Source organism: Chelonia mydas, chromosome 23 (assembly GCF_015237465.2).
Source record: "Chelonia mydas isolate rCheMyd1 chromosome 23, rCheMyd1.pri.v2, whole genome shotgun sequence".
Lineage (NCBI taxonomy): Eukaryota > Metazoa > Chordata > Testudines > Cheloniidae > Chelonia > Chelonia mydas.
This window is the reverse complement of record NC_051263.2, coordinates 3,515,622-3,531,053: the sequence shown is the minus strand read 5'-3', so window position 1 is coordinate 3,531,053 and position 15,432 is coordinate 3,515,622. Positions and strand designations below refer to the sequence as shown.

The window sequence follows — 15,432 nt, the reverse complement described above, 5'->3', positions numbered from 1 at the left end:
GGAGACTTTCCTTTTTAAGAATGTCAGGAATGTTACATCTCACTTTTCCTGGATGTCTCCTTGGAGGACTCAGGCACAGCTTGTGAGATCTCTGCCTTTGGAGAGCCAACACTGGGCTCACTTTAGTTTTCCTTCCAATGGGCTGATTCAGGTGTTACGCTAACTAGACAGCTCACACACCTAAAGTTCTCATTCGGGACCTGTGATGGAGGAAGGAGCGGTTAAGGTTGCTAACCTGGGATTTCTGGAGTTCAATACCAAGCTTTGCCAGACTTCCTGCGTGACCTCAGAAGAGGCCCATCTAAATAGCACTGCCCTGCCTCACAAAGGGGGTTGTGAAGATAAATAAGTTAAAGATTGCAAGATGCTTTGATTCTACGGCAGTGGTTTTCAACCTGTGGTCCACGGACCCCGGGGGGTCTACAAACTATGTCTAAGATTCCCAAAGGGGTCTGCACCTCCATTTGAAATTCTTTAAGGGTCCGCAAATGAAAAAAGGTTGCAAACCACTGATTTATGGTGATGCGGGCAATTCAAGTACCACAGGTCGTTGGGGGGGGGACCTTTCAGAAACTATGTTTGCTTTTTGCACTTCACTCACAGTGGAATCTGTTCTATCTCCTATTTACAGTCAGTTCCACCTCCTGGTTCTCGTACACAGCAGAAGTCTGCACTGTCGGGTGGTACGCACAGCAGGGGGAAGATCTAAATCCAAATAAAACCCTCAGTGAAATTCACCTTCCAGTCAAGACACATTTCTAATACACCATTGACTTACAATAAGTCACTTCTGTCAGAAGATGTTTTAGCTCCTATTAAGGCATCTAAGATCACACTCACAGATGAGCAAGTCTTTTTGCCCTCAATTTCCTCCATGCATTCGGCAGCACTTTGGGTTCTATCATCCTGGCTGGCTTCAGAGTAACAGCCGTGTTAGTCTGTATTCGCAAAAAGAAAAGGAGGACTTGTGGCACCTTAGAGACTAACCAATTTATTTGAGCATAAGCTTTCGTGAGCTACAGCTCGGATGCATCCGATGAAGTGAGCTGTAGCTCACGAAAGCTTATGCTCAAATAAATTGGTTAGTCTCTAAGGTGCCACAAGTCCTCCTTTTCTTTTTATCATCCTGGCTGTTTCCCCTTTTGTTCCTGTGACTCCTTCTACACAGCCCCAGTGGAAGATTGAAACATACAGGGTAGGGAAATGCATCTGTAAAGCCTCAAAAGGGAGCATTTTCAGGGCAAGCGTTAGGACCTACAGCTGCTTTTAACTTTTGCTGTGAAACCAACAAGATTTCACGTCGCCGGCATCTCTGGAGAGTCACCTGCTCCTGACATGCAAGCACAATACTGAGGATCAGGACCGCCCAAGAGAAGCAGAGATAAGACAGGAGTAAGAGGGATAGTAGCCGTAAGGGGGCTGAAAAGGAAACTGGCTTGCAATGCCTATTCAGCAAACAAACAATTCAAGACCCGTTTTCTCCTATCAAGAGACTCCCCCATTAAGTCTCTGGCCATCGGGAGATCCACGCAACAGAGGGTTGAGCAGATGGGGATCCCGGGCACAAATCAGCGTCACAAGGAGAACTTAACGACCCTTTTGTTGCAGTCTCTTTGTAATCCAGAGGGGCCTATCTAGGAACCCAAAATTCCTTGCCCCTTTTTGCTCCAAGAGGGGATTAACCAGATTGTGGAGAAGGAACTCCCGCTTGGCAGGATGTGTGTGTGTGTGTGTGTGTGGGTGGGTGGGGAGGGGGGTCTCTCAAAGGCAGGGAAGAAGCACACTAGCTGCAGTGATGGTGGTGGGCGGGGGGACATCAGCTCTGCAGCACAGCCATTCTGCAGACACAGCACTTCAGAACTGACAATGCTGAAGACTGTATGAGAAAGAGAAGCAGCTTTGGCTGAGTGGAAGGACAACAGGTGCTTCATATTCCAGCCACGTAACGGTCTCAGATATTCCCCCCGCCCCCCATAGCCTAACGGGTGTGGAATTCTCACACAAGACGTCTTGAACTCCTGAGCTCCCGCGACTCTGACTTTCCTGTGCTGTTTGCACACCTCGATTTTCTGTCTGAAGCTATAGCATTCTGAAGCCCAACAAAGCATTCAGACAGCACCTCGCGCTGCGTCTAAGAGGGTTTATAGACTGTGTCTGCACAACGGAAGGCATGTTTGCTGGCTCTGTCTGCAGTGGGATTAGCTCTGCCTCTACGTATTTAAAAAACAAAAGGAGAAGCAGAGATGCTTTTCCAACAGAGTCCAGAGGTGGTGGACACAGACCAACTGTTGGAGAGAGACGTCTGGTTTCCTGATTGGGCCGCTGAAACGGCTGGACCGTGCTCTGACTTGGCAAGGCAGGACATACCATACCAAGAATGCAGCCCTGGGGAGCCATCCAAGGCAACTTGCAGCCTGCCCCCTCTCTTTAATATGGACAAGGCCCAGTGTACAATGCTGCCACCATGAACACAGTGGGTAGCACAGCCTAGTGCTCAGAGCAAAGGGTCAGGATCCCCACATCTTCATCCTAGCTCTGCTACGGACTCCTTATGCTCGTTGGCCATTCCATGGCGCTTCTCGGCACCACTGGGGCGTTAGCCCCAGCATCGCAGCCTGGGTTCCAGCTCAGGAGGGGAGACTCTGCCCTTTGACAGCTGCTCTGGCCATTTCAACGGGATGCTTCTCTCTAAACCCCAGCCCCAATCGCAGAGACCCTGCAGCATCACCCCTGCTGCATGAAACCCAGGTAGTAATAAATATATCATAAACCCCAGCTCGTATCTACTGCTTTTCATTGGCAGACCTCAGAGACCTTTACAAAGCAGCACCATCCCCATTTTACAGATGGAGAAACTGAGGCACGGAGCCAAAGGCTAGTCGTGGGAGAGATGGGAATAGAACCCAGGAGTCCTGACTCCCCATCAGCTGATTTGAGTTACCCTCATGCCACACACTATCCCTTTGCCTCCCCATCCAGTGCGGGGCCTAGCTCAACGGTCTTCTCAGGCTGTCTCAGACACTGCCATGCTCAGCACAGACACTGCAATTAGGCTCAGAGACTAGGACCACCTGTCATCTGGCCTCCTTTGGATTCTGGAGGAAGCATGGCCCAGCGGTTAAAGCACCAACATGGCACTCAGGAGACCTGGGTTCAATTCCCTGCTCTGCTAGCGCCAACGGTCACACAGAGACAAGTGATGTAGTCTGTACAGCTGGGGAAACTGAGGCAGCAATGGGAGACAAGCAACATCTAGCGCTTTTCCTCACCCAATCTCAAAATGCTTCAAGGGAGGTCAGTCCCATTATCCCCATCTACAGATGGGGAAACTGGGGCAGAGAGGGAACATGACTTATCCAAGGCCACCAATGGAACCAGGCCTCAAATCCCAAGCCGGGTATCTATCCTGCTAGGCCCTCCCTCACAGGTGTGTTAGGAGGATAAATACCCTAAAGATTGTGAGGCATTCAGATACGGATGTAAGATAGGTCAGTTTCTGCAGGCTGTGACCACAGACATAGAGACGACGACGTTATAAAAATAAGAGCAATCAGATACAAGCAGGTAAACCCTAAGATCGCACGGGTACAGTCCACTTCTTTGGAGCAGCGTACCCCTTTCCACGGGTACTCAGCACCTATATATTGCGCCAGTCTCTGCAGCAATCGAAGACAATCAATATATCTTGGATCTATACAAAGGAATCTATTGACCCCATTAGCGACCCTCTTGTGTCTCAATCTAATATATTTATGCCCTCCGAGAAGAACTCAATTTTTATTTTTCTATCATTTCCACAGATTATAAAGGTTTATTTTTTAAGCATTCCCCACCCCAATTTTTATCTATTTAAATTTTCACTGTTTTGGGAAATTGGAGACGTGGGGTCAGACAAATATTTATTGACAGCAGATGCTGAGTTCCAAAAAGCCAATGGTTTAGAAACCATTAAAACACAAACTGTCAACCTCACATGTCAAAACATACAAAGGTAAATAGTCTTTTGCTTGTGACGAGCCTAATTCAAAAGTCTTGATCACTGGATTTGGACTCTAATAAGCCCGCCAATTTCGATCATCACTGGAAAATATTTTCCCTGGGTTTGGGGGTGCAGTGAAATCGATGTTTAGTGACAATTACCAATAAAAATCTAATCCCTCCAAGCCTGCCTATGAGTGATGTGCTATTATCCCCATGCACCAATGGGGAAAACTGAGGCACGGATAGAGCTAAACGACACAGTCACACAGGGAGTCTGTGGGGGGAGTAGGACTTGAACTCCCAAGTCCTAGGCTAATGCAGCAAGTGGAAGCAGCGTCTGGACCCTGCTGAATGAAGCATCCTTTGTCCCAGTGTTTTCCCCTCTGCCCGTTGGGCTGGGTGCTGTTTCCTGTCAGCATTGCTGGAGGCGGCCAGGTTACAATCGCGCCCTGTGCACTGCTGTCCATGTGCGCTAGCCACGGCCAAGTGGAGGGATGGGGACAGCGGCGAAGGGAGACATAGCAATTTTTAAAGTGCGAGGCTGTCAAACCCTTCTGAAAAGGCGTGTGTCTGAAGAGAGACTGACGGGAAGCTGCTGTCTGGGTCTCTCCCCACTGGACACTATCATTAGAGCCAAACTAAGCCGGCTCCCGGAGGTAAGGAGACAGGAGCAACGACACAGCCCGCTGTAATTACACCTTCGGAGGGAGTGCTGGCCACCAGCGGCCTAAGCTTCAGAGGGGACCCAGGAGACACAGGCAGCAATCGATGTCACGCAGCTGGGCGGACCGATGCAGAGCACACGCCACATCCCCACTGGAGGAGGCTGGCGGTTTGCATTTCTACAGCCCCCGGAGATGTGGCCAGCCTGAGAGGTGCCAACCCCCAGCAACTCCCGCTGGAAATCCAGACCCCCAACTCATTCGCGCCTCTCTCCCTGCTGAGGTTGCTCCTAAGGGGCCCCCCTAGTTAGCACCAGAGGCAGCAGGGGGTTCAGTGATGTGGACATGTCCCATTGGGAATCAGGCTGGCACCCAGCCACCACCATGGCAGCCGGTTTGGGGTAGCCCTGGACTGGATCAGAACCAGCATACAGGAGATCCGAGGCTTCTGTATCTCATCCCGCCAGCTATCCGATTCCTGAGTCGGACCCTCAAATATTAACCTCGTGCAAGCTTCCCCACCGGCTTTAGCTCATCAGTCGCAACTTGGTTCCCAGACTAGCACAAAGAAAAGGGAGGAATTTCACCCCCTCTTCTGTTATCCGTGCCTGAAGATCTGTTCTCTATGAGCTGGCAACTCCTGCCACTGGCTGACAGCAGTCACCATCTGGAAATCCGTTCTACACGCTGCCCTCCACCTCCTGCTTTGAAAAGTTACTATTATACCACCTAGCTCTTTTCATCTGTAGACCACAAAGCATTTTAGAGCATTGTGCCTCCATTTCCCCACAAAGTGGGGAAAACCGAGGCACAGAAGAGGGAAGTGACTTGCCCAAGGTCACCCAACAGGGGACAGAATCCAGCTCTCTTGGGTCCCAGTGCAGTGCCCTACCCATCACATTCATTTCAGAATGTGGGTCTCAGACCAGCACCCAACAGGTTGTCACAAAAACCACCACCACAGACAAGTGACTGATGCCTCAGGAAGATGAGATTTGAATGGACCATCATATGAGAGCTGGTTTCCCCGGGGCAGGGCTAAGGGACATGAGCGGGAGGGGGCGGCGTGTAGGGGGAAGCTCCCCCTACCACTACCAGGGCTGTACCTGCTCCACAGATAGATAGAGGATTTAGTCCCCAACGGATGTCAGCATGTTGTAAAGCCAATCCCTCTACTTATATGGCCCTGGTCACCGTGGCATCTGACCACCTCACAATGGACTCATCCTCCCTACATCCTGTGAGCTGGGGCAGGGCTAGCATGCCCATTTTACAGATGAGGAAACTCAGGCAGAGAGAGGCAACTGACTTATGGTCACACAGGATCACTTCAGCAGAGCAGGGAACAGGTCCCAGGCTTGCTCCATAACCACTAGGCCATCCTTCCTCTTCAACGGTGCTAAAATACAGTATATAAAAAAAAAAACCCTCCCCCGCCCCCCAAACTTGATCTGGAGATTGCACTACAGGAGCAACTCGGCTCCGACAGGCTAGCTGGGCCAAATTTTTGGCGTGCTTCTCCATCCACTCGCTGCTTCAGAAGAGCCTTGGCGTTTGCCTCATTCAGCAAAGACTTTGAACTCTGAGAAACCAGACCTGTCACCTTCCTCAGCCTATTGGCCCACGTTACCCCTCCCTCTCTGCAGCCTTCCAAAGGCTCCCTCCCTCCCGCTTGACTTTAAAACTTGCCCGCAACTGCATTCCAGCCTACGCCGCGACGGGACGAGCCCCCACAACAGCAGCCAGGGCTAGCTACAGGGTTTCTTGTGCCTTCCTCTGAAGAAGGGAACATCCCCGGCTCTGCCTGGCCGGCACCACCAGTTTCAATGTCTCACGGTGTCCGCTCTCACCCTACACACCGACACCCTGCCAGTCCCCTGCTGCTTTCCCCATGTTTGACACCATCCGGATATCTTGCTCCTTCATGATACCCATGAGCATTGAGATCATCTACCACAGGAAGAGTTCCCAGCGCTCTCTCAGCATCTCTTTGGAGCTAGGCGTGTCTTCATCCCATGCCTTCTGTAGGACGACACAGTGGTGGTGCTGACCAGAAAGATTTCAGGCTTGGGATTATTCTGTAGATGAGGGAGGTTCTCTTTGTGCTTGGCACAAACCAAAAGAGCATCTTCTCGGAAGGCTTCAGAGCAAGGACACCAGAAGGCCTCGAAGAGAGGGCGAGAATTTCACCCCCTCCATCTTGGCACATCACAGATGATGACAGAAGAGCTCTCTCCGAATCACTCGTTAGTTCCCTAGGGTTCATTCCTCAGCCTTTTGTCCCGACTGGTTTCAAGAGGAACAAGCCACGGGACCGCTACCTCCCCAAGGCCTTGTTTTCATTGATTCTGCCCAGCTGGCCGGAACGGGCAGACAAATTGTCCCACAAGCCACTGCGACACGATTGATAGGGATGGTTCAGATTAGCGCAGAGTTAAGCACCATGGGGTACGACCTCCCACAGAAGTTGTAGCGCCTCACACAAGCGAGGACAGCACCAACATGGATGCAATAACTGCAGATTTTGCAGCGTGGCAGTTCTCAAGCTAGGCCAACTCAAGGGGTCAAATTGCACAGCGAAGACAAATCCAAAGAGATCTCCCAGCAGTGAGACATTTCCTCTTTGCTGAATTTCAGCCCATGCGCACACAGGCCACAATTATCTTCTTGGGTTCCTCCCCACCCCCACCCCATCCTTGGTTACAGTTTATTTTATTCTTCCCTAGGGTGGAGCCCACCTACCTGAGGTTAAAACTCCCTGTGCCCTGTCTCCACTAGGACTGGCTATCCAACCCATGCCTTTCCGGCTGTGAAGACACTGCGTCTACAACACAGCCACAAACTCAACTTGGCTCTCCCAATCCCCAAGCCCAGATGCCATCACTGTCCCCAATGTGTACCCCCAATCTCCCCCCCCCCCCATCACCCCTTTTCCGCTCAGTGCTGCCTCCAAGTATATGAGATGCCTGGAGATCTTTGTTACTGGATAACTGGAAGAACCACACTTGGGTCCTTCTCTAGAACTTGTTATTTCCAGGATCTCCAGGTATGTGACCGACATCAAAGCATCACAGTCTCCTTTGTGAAGTATGAGTGACCCTGCCAGGAGAAAGAGCGAGCTGTGAAGCAGGGCGAGGTGGAAGAACCAGGAATGGAAGCCAGGAGTATTAACTCCCACTCCCCTGCTCTCCCCATGAGACCCTGCTCTCAGAGCCAAGGACAGAACCCAGTGAATGTGCTTTGACGACTGGACAACACCGCATATTAAGGAAGTGACGGAGAACAATAAGAAAACAGTGACAACGTACACATTGCTGGTACAACCTCAGCCTAGGTACTGCAGTCAGTTTGTTCATTTCAGTTAAGAGCAAAGAGAAAGGACCAGAGGAGGCTAGCAAACCTGATCAAGTGTAGACAGGGGAGATCTGAAAAATGAAAGGCGGTACAGAACTATGGCACAAGGAAAGCTAGTTTGGTTCTCTCTGTCTATTCTGACCCATAATAGCCCACTCAGAATTTAAAAAAACAAACAGATTTCTAACTCATAGAAGGAAAGAAGCTGTTAACATTACTTAACATTAACTTGTAGAACTCATTGCCACTTGATAATAAGCAACTGGGTTGGGCACTAAAGTTCCAGAAAGAAAAATCAGACGGTACTAGGAAAGAATTTCAGCTGTACAGGACAAAATCATAAGGATGATCAGCCCTAAAGCATGAGGGCATGAGATGACCAGCTGGGGGTGGTCAGGAAGGAAATGCATGTGAGCGTTCCAGAGTGGAATGGGATTGCACAAGGAGGTATTTTAGGAAGGGAGGGTTATGCCACCCTCTGAAACATTCAATACTGGCTGCTGCAGGAAGCAGGATACCAGACAAGACTCACTCAATGGACCATTAGTGGCCCATGCCTGGCTTTGCAGGAGGGTTCCAATGGGATGCAAGGATCCCTGCTGGAAGCATTTCAGGGATAAGGGGATTTCTGGAGCAAGAAAGTTGGGGTGATCCAAGGCTTTGTGGAAAATATCTCTATAGAAAGGTCTCGGTACAGAGGGAAGGAGAACAGATCTCCTCCATGGGAGGTCCTTAGGGGCATACACATAAGGAGGACAGAAGGCAGTGCAGTCACCCAGCATGACAGAGAAGACAGACCTCTAGTCAGAGTCTAGCGGAGACAGCTGTGAGTATCTTAAGGGAATCAGAGCAAGTGGATGGGAGGTGTTCTGTCTGGTACATAGGAACAGGGAAGAAATTTGGCTAGATGGTCTCTGTGTGCATTTTGAGAGAAGGGGAGAAGAGACAGGATCTTTAGCAAGAGCACTCTGGAATCCATGGGGAAAGTGCAGAGACATTAAGAATTATGTCCCGGGCAAAAGGAACAAGGGAGAGTGTGCTGATGGGTTGCATTTGGGAGGTGGGGGTGGAGTGTCCCAGGTTTAGGGTGCAGTAGCAGATCCCAGGTTGGGGAGAGAGGAGGTGATGTAATACATCCCATATAAAATGATGGGGTCTAAATTAGCTGTTACCACTCAAGAAAGAGATCTTTGAGTCACTGCGGATAGTTCTCTGAAAACATCCACTCAATGTGCAGCGGCAGTCAGAAAAGAGAACAGAATGTTGGGAATCACAAGGAAAGGGAGAGAGAATAGGCCAGAAAATATCACGTTGCCTCTATATAAATCCATGGTTTGCCCACATCTTGAATACTGCGTGCAGATGTGGTTGCCCCATCTCACAAAAGATATATTGGAATTGGAAAAGGTTCAGAAAAGGACAACAAAAATGATTAGGGGGATGCAAAGGCTTCTGTATGAGGAGAGATTAATAAGACTGGAACTTTTCAGATTGGAAAAGAGACGACTAAGGGGGGGATATGATAGAGGTCTATAAAATCATGGCTGCTATGAAGAAAGTAAATAAGGAAGTGTTATTTACTCCTTCTCATAACACAAGAACCAGGGGTCACCCAATTAAATCAACAGGCAGCAGGTTTAAAACTAACAAGAGGACGTATTTCTCCACACAATGCACAACCTGTGGAACTCCTTGCCAGAGGATGTTGTGAAGGCCAAGACTACAACAAGGTTCAAAAAAGAGCTAGACAAATTCATGGAGGATAGGTCCATCAATGGCTATTAGCCAGGATGGGCAGGGATGGTGTCCCGGCCTCTGTTTGCCAGAAGCTGGGAATGGGCTAAAGGGGACGGATCACTTGATCATTACCTGTTCTATTCATTTCGCCTGGGGCACCTGGCACTGGCCACTGTCAGAGGACAGGATACTGGGGTAGATGAACCTTTGGTCTGACCCAGCGTGTAATATATGGGAACCCAAATCAGAGTGAGGTAGGGGATCCAGGGGAGGAGAAAAAGGTTCCCTAGGTGGAGTGGGGGTAAAGGGTAACTCTCAATAAGGATGGGGTAGGATGCCTGCTTTGGAAGGGGCAAGCAATGTTTGGTTTGGGGGTCTAGCTGAATTGAGTGTAGAGGATCCCTGGATCACAGATGATGGAATACAGGGGGTCCCCAGATCAGCGCAGGGTTGCGTGTGCTGGAGAGAAGGGGATTCCCAGACCATAGTGGATTAGAGTGTGGGTGTGTGTATGTAGGGGGTGGGGGCAGTTCGTGGGCACCAACTTACCGAGGCGGGGGGGGAGACGCTCAACCCCCCCTTCCATCGCAGGCTCCGCCTCCACTCCACTCTTTCCTCGAAGCCCCCTCCCCTCATCTCTTCCTGCCCCAACTCTTCTCCCTCCCTCTCAGCACCTCCTATATGCCATGGAAGAGCTGGAGCACCCATGGAGTCGGTGCCTATGAGGCGACTGGTTGTAGTGGAGAGAAGGTGGACCCCTGGATCAGGGAGGATGGATTACAGGGGACCCCCAGACCAGGGTGGGGTTGGAAATCTGGGGGGAGGGGGGCTGCAGAGAGGCAAGGATGCTGGTTTAGGGGTGGGAGGAATGAAGTACAGCAGGATCCCCTGGATCAGGGCGGGGTTGGTAGGGAAGGGGGATCCCTGGATCAGGGAAGATGGATTACAGGGGAATCCCTGGATCAGGGCGGGGTTAGAATCTGGGGGGAGGGAAGGAGGGTGGTTTAAGGAGGAGGGGAGGGATGAAGCCCGGAGCGGGGCGGGGTTGGTTGGGATGGAGGGAAGGGGGATCCCTGGAGCAGGGCGGGGTTGGAAATCTGGGGGGGGGGGGGGAGGGGAGGGATGAAGCCCGGAGCAGGGCGGGGTTGGTTGGGATGGAGGGAAGGGGGATCCCAGGAGCAGGGCGGGGTTGGAAATCTGGGGGGAGGGGAGGAGGCTGGCTGGGGGAGGGGGGGGACCCCTGGGTGTGGGAGGGGGGCTGGAGAGGGGGGAGGGGCCCCGGGCTCGGGGTGGGGGAGGGGCGAGATGCAGCACGCGGGAGAAGCCAGGATCGGGGCAGGGGGTCCCTGGCTGGGGGAGGGGCCCCGGGCTCGGGGTGGGGGAGGGGCGAGATGCAGCACGCGGGAGAAGCCAGGATCGGGGCGGGGGTCCCTGGCTGGGGGAGGGGCCCCGGGCTCGGGGTGGGGGAGGGGCGAGATGCAGCAGAGGGGAGATGCTCGCCTCGAACGGGGGAGGGGCCCGAGCAGGCGCGGGACGGGGACGCGCCCCGCACTCACCGTCTCTGCGGCCCGTCCGGCCCCGGCCTCGGCCCCGCCAGCCTCACACCGAGGCGCCCGTACCGTAGCCCACCGCGCAACGCCAGCGCGCACGGCACGCCACGCGTCAGCGCGCAGCCGCCTCGCCATTGGCTGCGGGAGGTCGAGTGGCAGCGGCCGGGACCAACCAGAAGCTCGCGGCTGCCCTCGGTGGGGCGTGGCTTCCCGCGCGCACGACCGCACACATGCGCAACACTCGCCCCCACCTCGGCCTCGGGCTCAGCTTCGGAGACTCTGACTGGCTTTCAGTCCTGTCACTCCGAGGTTCCACAACCAATGGGCCTGGTGGTATCGCGGTGACGTAACAGACTGGGCTGTGGCGTTTGAGCGTCTGCTTGGGCGGAACGAAGACCGCCCCCGCCCCTTTCTCCTGCCCCTCCCCTCCCTCCCTCCGCCCCTCCCCTTTCTCCTGCCCCTCCCCCCTCCTTACACTCCACCCCTTTCTCCTGCCCCTCCCCCTCCTTCCGCCCCGCCCCTTTCTCCTGCCCCTCCCCCTTCTTCCGCCCCGCCCCTTTCTCCTGCCCTTCCCCCTCCTTCCGCCCCGCCCCTTTCTCCTGCCCCTCCCCCTCCTTACACTCCACCCCTTTCTCCTGCCCCTCCCCCTCCTTCCGCCCCGCCCCTTTCTCCTGCCCCTCCCCCTTCTTCCGCCCCGCCCCTTTCTCCTGCCCTTCCCCCTCCTTCCGCCCCGCCCCATCTCCTGCCCTCCCCCTCCTTCCGCCCCGCCCCTTTCTCCTGCCCTCCCCCTCCTTCCGCCCCGCCCCTTTCTCCTGCCCTTCCCCCTCCTTCCGCCCCGCCCCTTTCTCCTGCCCTCCCCCTTCTTCCGCCCCGCCCCTTTCTCCTGCCCTCCCCCTCCTTCCGCCCCGCCCCTTTCTCCTGCCCTTCCCCCTCCTTCCGCCCCGCCCCATCTCCTGCCCTCCCCCTCCTTCCGCCCCGCCCCTTTCTCCTGCCCTCCCCCTCCTTCCGCCCCGCCCCATCTCCTGCCCTCCCCCCTCCTTCCGCCCCGCCCCTTTCTCCTGCCCTTCCCCCTCCTTCCGCCCCGCCCCTTTCTCCTGCCCTCCCCCTCCTTCCGCCCCGCCCCATCTCCTGCCCTTTCCCCTCCTTCCGTCCCGACCCTTTCTCCTGCCCCTCCCCCTTCTTCCGCCCCGCCCCTTTCTCCTGCCCTTCCCCCTCCTTCCGCCCCGCCCCATCTCCTGCCCTCCCCCTTCTTCCGCTCCGCCCCATCTCCTGCCCTCCCCCTCCTTCCGCCCCGCCGCATCTCCTGCCCTCCCCCTCCTTCCGCCCCGCCCCATCTCCTGCCCTCCCCCCTCCTTCCGCCCCGCCCCTTTCTCCTGCCCTTCCCCCTCCTTCCGCCCCGCCCCTTTCTCCTGCCCTCCCCCTCCTTCCGCCCCGCCCCATCTCCTGCCCTCCCCCTCCTTCCGCCCCGCCCCTTTCTCCTGCCCTCCCCCTCCTTCCGCCCCGCCCCATCTCCTGCCCTCTCCCTCCTTCCGTCCCGTCCCTTTCTCCTGCCCCTCCCCCTTCTTCCGCCCCGCCCCTTTCTCCTGCCCTTCCCCCTCCTTCCGCCCCGCCCCATCTCCTGCCCTCCCCCTTCTTCCGCCCCGCCCCTTTCTCCTGCCCTCCCCCTCCTTCCGCCCCGCCGCATCTCCTGCCCTTTCCCCTCCTTCCGCCCCGCCCCATCTCCTGCCCTCCCCCTCCTTCCGCCCCGCCCCTTTCTCCTGCCCTTCCCCCTCCTTCCGCCCCGCCCCTTTCTCCTGCCCTCCCCCTCCTTCCGCCCCGCCCCATCTCCTGCCCTCCCCCTCCTTCCGCCCCGCCCCATCTCCTGCCCTCCCCCTCCTTCCGCCCCGCCGCATCTCCTGCCCTTTCCCCTCCTTCCGCCCCGCCCCATCTCCTGCCCTCCCCCTCCTTCCGCTCCGCCCCTTTCTCCTGCCCTTCCCCCTCCTTCCGCCCCGCCCCATCTCCTGCCCTCCCCCTTCTTCCGCTCCGCCCCATCTCCTGCCCTCCCCCTCCTTCCGCCCCGCCGCATCTCCTGCCCTTTCCCCTCCTTCCGCCCCGCCCCATCTCCTGCCCTCCCCCTCCTTCCGTCCCGCCCCTTTCTCCTGCCCCTCCCCCTCCTTCCGCCCCGCCCCTTTCTCCTGCCCCTCCCCCTCCTTCTGCCCCGCCCCTTTCTCCTGCCCTCCCCCTCCTTCCGCCCCGCCCCATCTCCTGCCCTCCCCCTCCTTCCGCCCCGCCCCTTTCTCCTGCCCTTCCCCCTCCTTCCGCCCCGCCCCATCTCCTACCCTTCCCCCTCTTTCCACCCCGCCCCTTTCTCCTGCCCTCCCCCTCCTTCCGCCCCGCCCCTTTCTCCTGCCCTTCCCCCTCCTTCCGCCCCGCCCCTTTCTCCTGCCCCTCCCCTTCTTCCGCCCCGCCCCATCTCCTGCCCTCCCCCTCCTTCCGCCCCGCCCCTTTCTCCTGCCCTTCCCCCCTCCTTCTGCCCTGCCCCTTTCTCCTGCCCCTTCCCCCTCCCTCCACCCACCCCATCTCCTACCCTTCCCCCTCTTTCCACCCCACCCCTTTCTCCTGCCTCTCCCCCTCCTTCCACCCCCCATCTCCTGCCCCTCCCCCTTTCCTTCTGCCCCTCCTCTTTCTCTTGTCCCTCCCATCCTCTTACTCCTCCCCTCCCAACTCCTCCACCTCCTGCCCCTCCCTCCCTCTCCCATCCCCTTACTCCTCCCCTCCCTCCCTTCCCCCCCTCTCTCCTTCCGCCCCTCCCCTTTCCCCCAGCTCCTCCCCCTCCTATCCCCTTACTCCTCCCTTTGCCCTGTGGCACCGTCCTCCCCTCTTCTTTCTTTCTTCCCCTTCCCCAACTCTTCCCTCCCCCCACCCCCACGCCACTCCTTATCCTCCCCTCTCCTGTCTCCCCCTCCTCTCTCCTTTGCCCAACCCAAACGTTCACAAATCACGAGACTGGCTTCAAAATCACGAGAGTTTTTGAAATCAATCAATCAGTCAACGTCTGGCCTTCCTCTGCCCTGAAGCCTGGGGCGGGGGGGGGGGGTCACATGTCCAAGCTTTTCCCTGTGACCATGAGGCCTAGACACTTACAGCTAGCGTCAGCGAGGAAATCGACCAGCAGGGCTGTACTGGGGGGGGTCACTAAATCCCGAGAGCTGTGGCAGTGTCAGCCCCGCGGAGCGGCGTGTACTTTCGGCCTTTCCCCCCCCCCCGCCCCGGTTAGCTTATGTCTCTTTGGAGGTGGCTCAAGTGCAGCTAAAATCCCTGACAAAATAATTTCTTGTTAACACAGAGGGAAGGCTGCCTGGAGTCAGCTCGGGCCATCCAGAACACCGAGTTCAGCAAAACTCAAACCTCTCCAGGAAGCGCCGAGCGGCTTTCATTTCAACCGTAAATGTCTGAACCCAGGAATTACAGAGCTAACCTGGTCTCGGTCTGTGTCATGCAGCGCCTGGCACGACGGGGCCCTGGTCTTGGTCTGGATCTGTGCAGCGCCGGGCACAACGGGGCCCTGATCTCCGTCTGGGTCTCTGCAGCGCCTGGCACAACGGGACCCTGATCTCCGTCTGGGTCTCTGCAGCGCCTGGCACAACGGGGCCCTGGTCTTGGTCTGGATCTGTGCAGCGCCTGGCACAACGGGGCCCTGGTCTCAGTCTGGATCTGTGCAGCGCCTGGCACAATCCCTGATCGCAGCCAGGGCCTCTAGTCTCTCCCATCACACACCTACAAGATCGAACTGTGTGACTGGGTCCTAGGCTATGCCTGGTGCAATCCCCCTTTCAGTGGCAGGGGTGGCTGTCGGTGGTTCATTGACCACGTTGCCCTGGTGTAAAGGTGTGTGCAAGGCGCAGGGCACAGCGGAAGCCGTGTGACCCGCGTGCATCTCGTGTGAAGCTGGCAGGGAGTGGTGGGGGCGGGGATGGGGGGGGGCAGGTGGCCGTTGGTTCAGCTCATCCAAAACAGGATGTGGTGGCACATGGGGAGATCTGTGAGCGCCCTGGGGCTGTGCCAGGCCCCCTCTGCCCTTTTACTTCCCAGTCGCCCTTTGTGCTGTCCTCCCCCCGCCCCCCTTGCCACCGTTCCCTTCCCCCTTTGGCCCCTGGAAGGCAAACCCC

General features: G+C 56.1%; 1 protein-coding gene across 1 annotated transcript in view; it reads right to left on the bottom strand.

The window, feature by feature from the left end:
* Positions 1-11,494, bottom strand: part of SAMD4B (sterile alpha motif domain containing 4B) — a 34,445-nt gene extending 22,951 nt beyond the window's left edge. Inside the window, exon 1 of the mRNA XM_037884427.2 lies at positions 11,291-11,494. The gene's annotated coding sequence lies outside the window, so the exon portion shown is untranslated. The remainder of the gene's footprint in view (positions 1-11,290) is intronic.
* Positions 11,495-15,432: the final 3,938 nt, after the last annotated feature.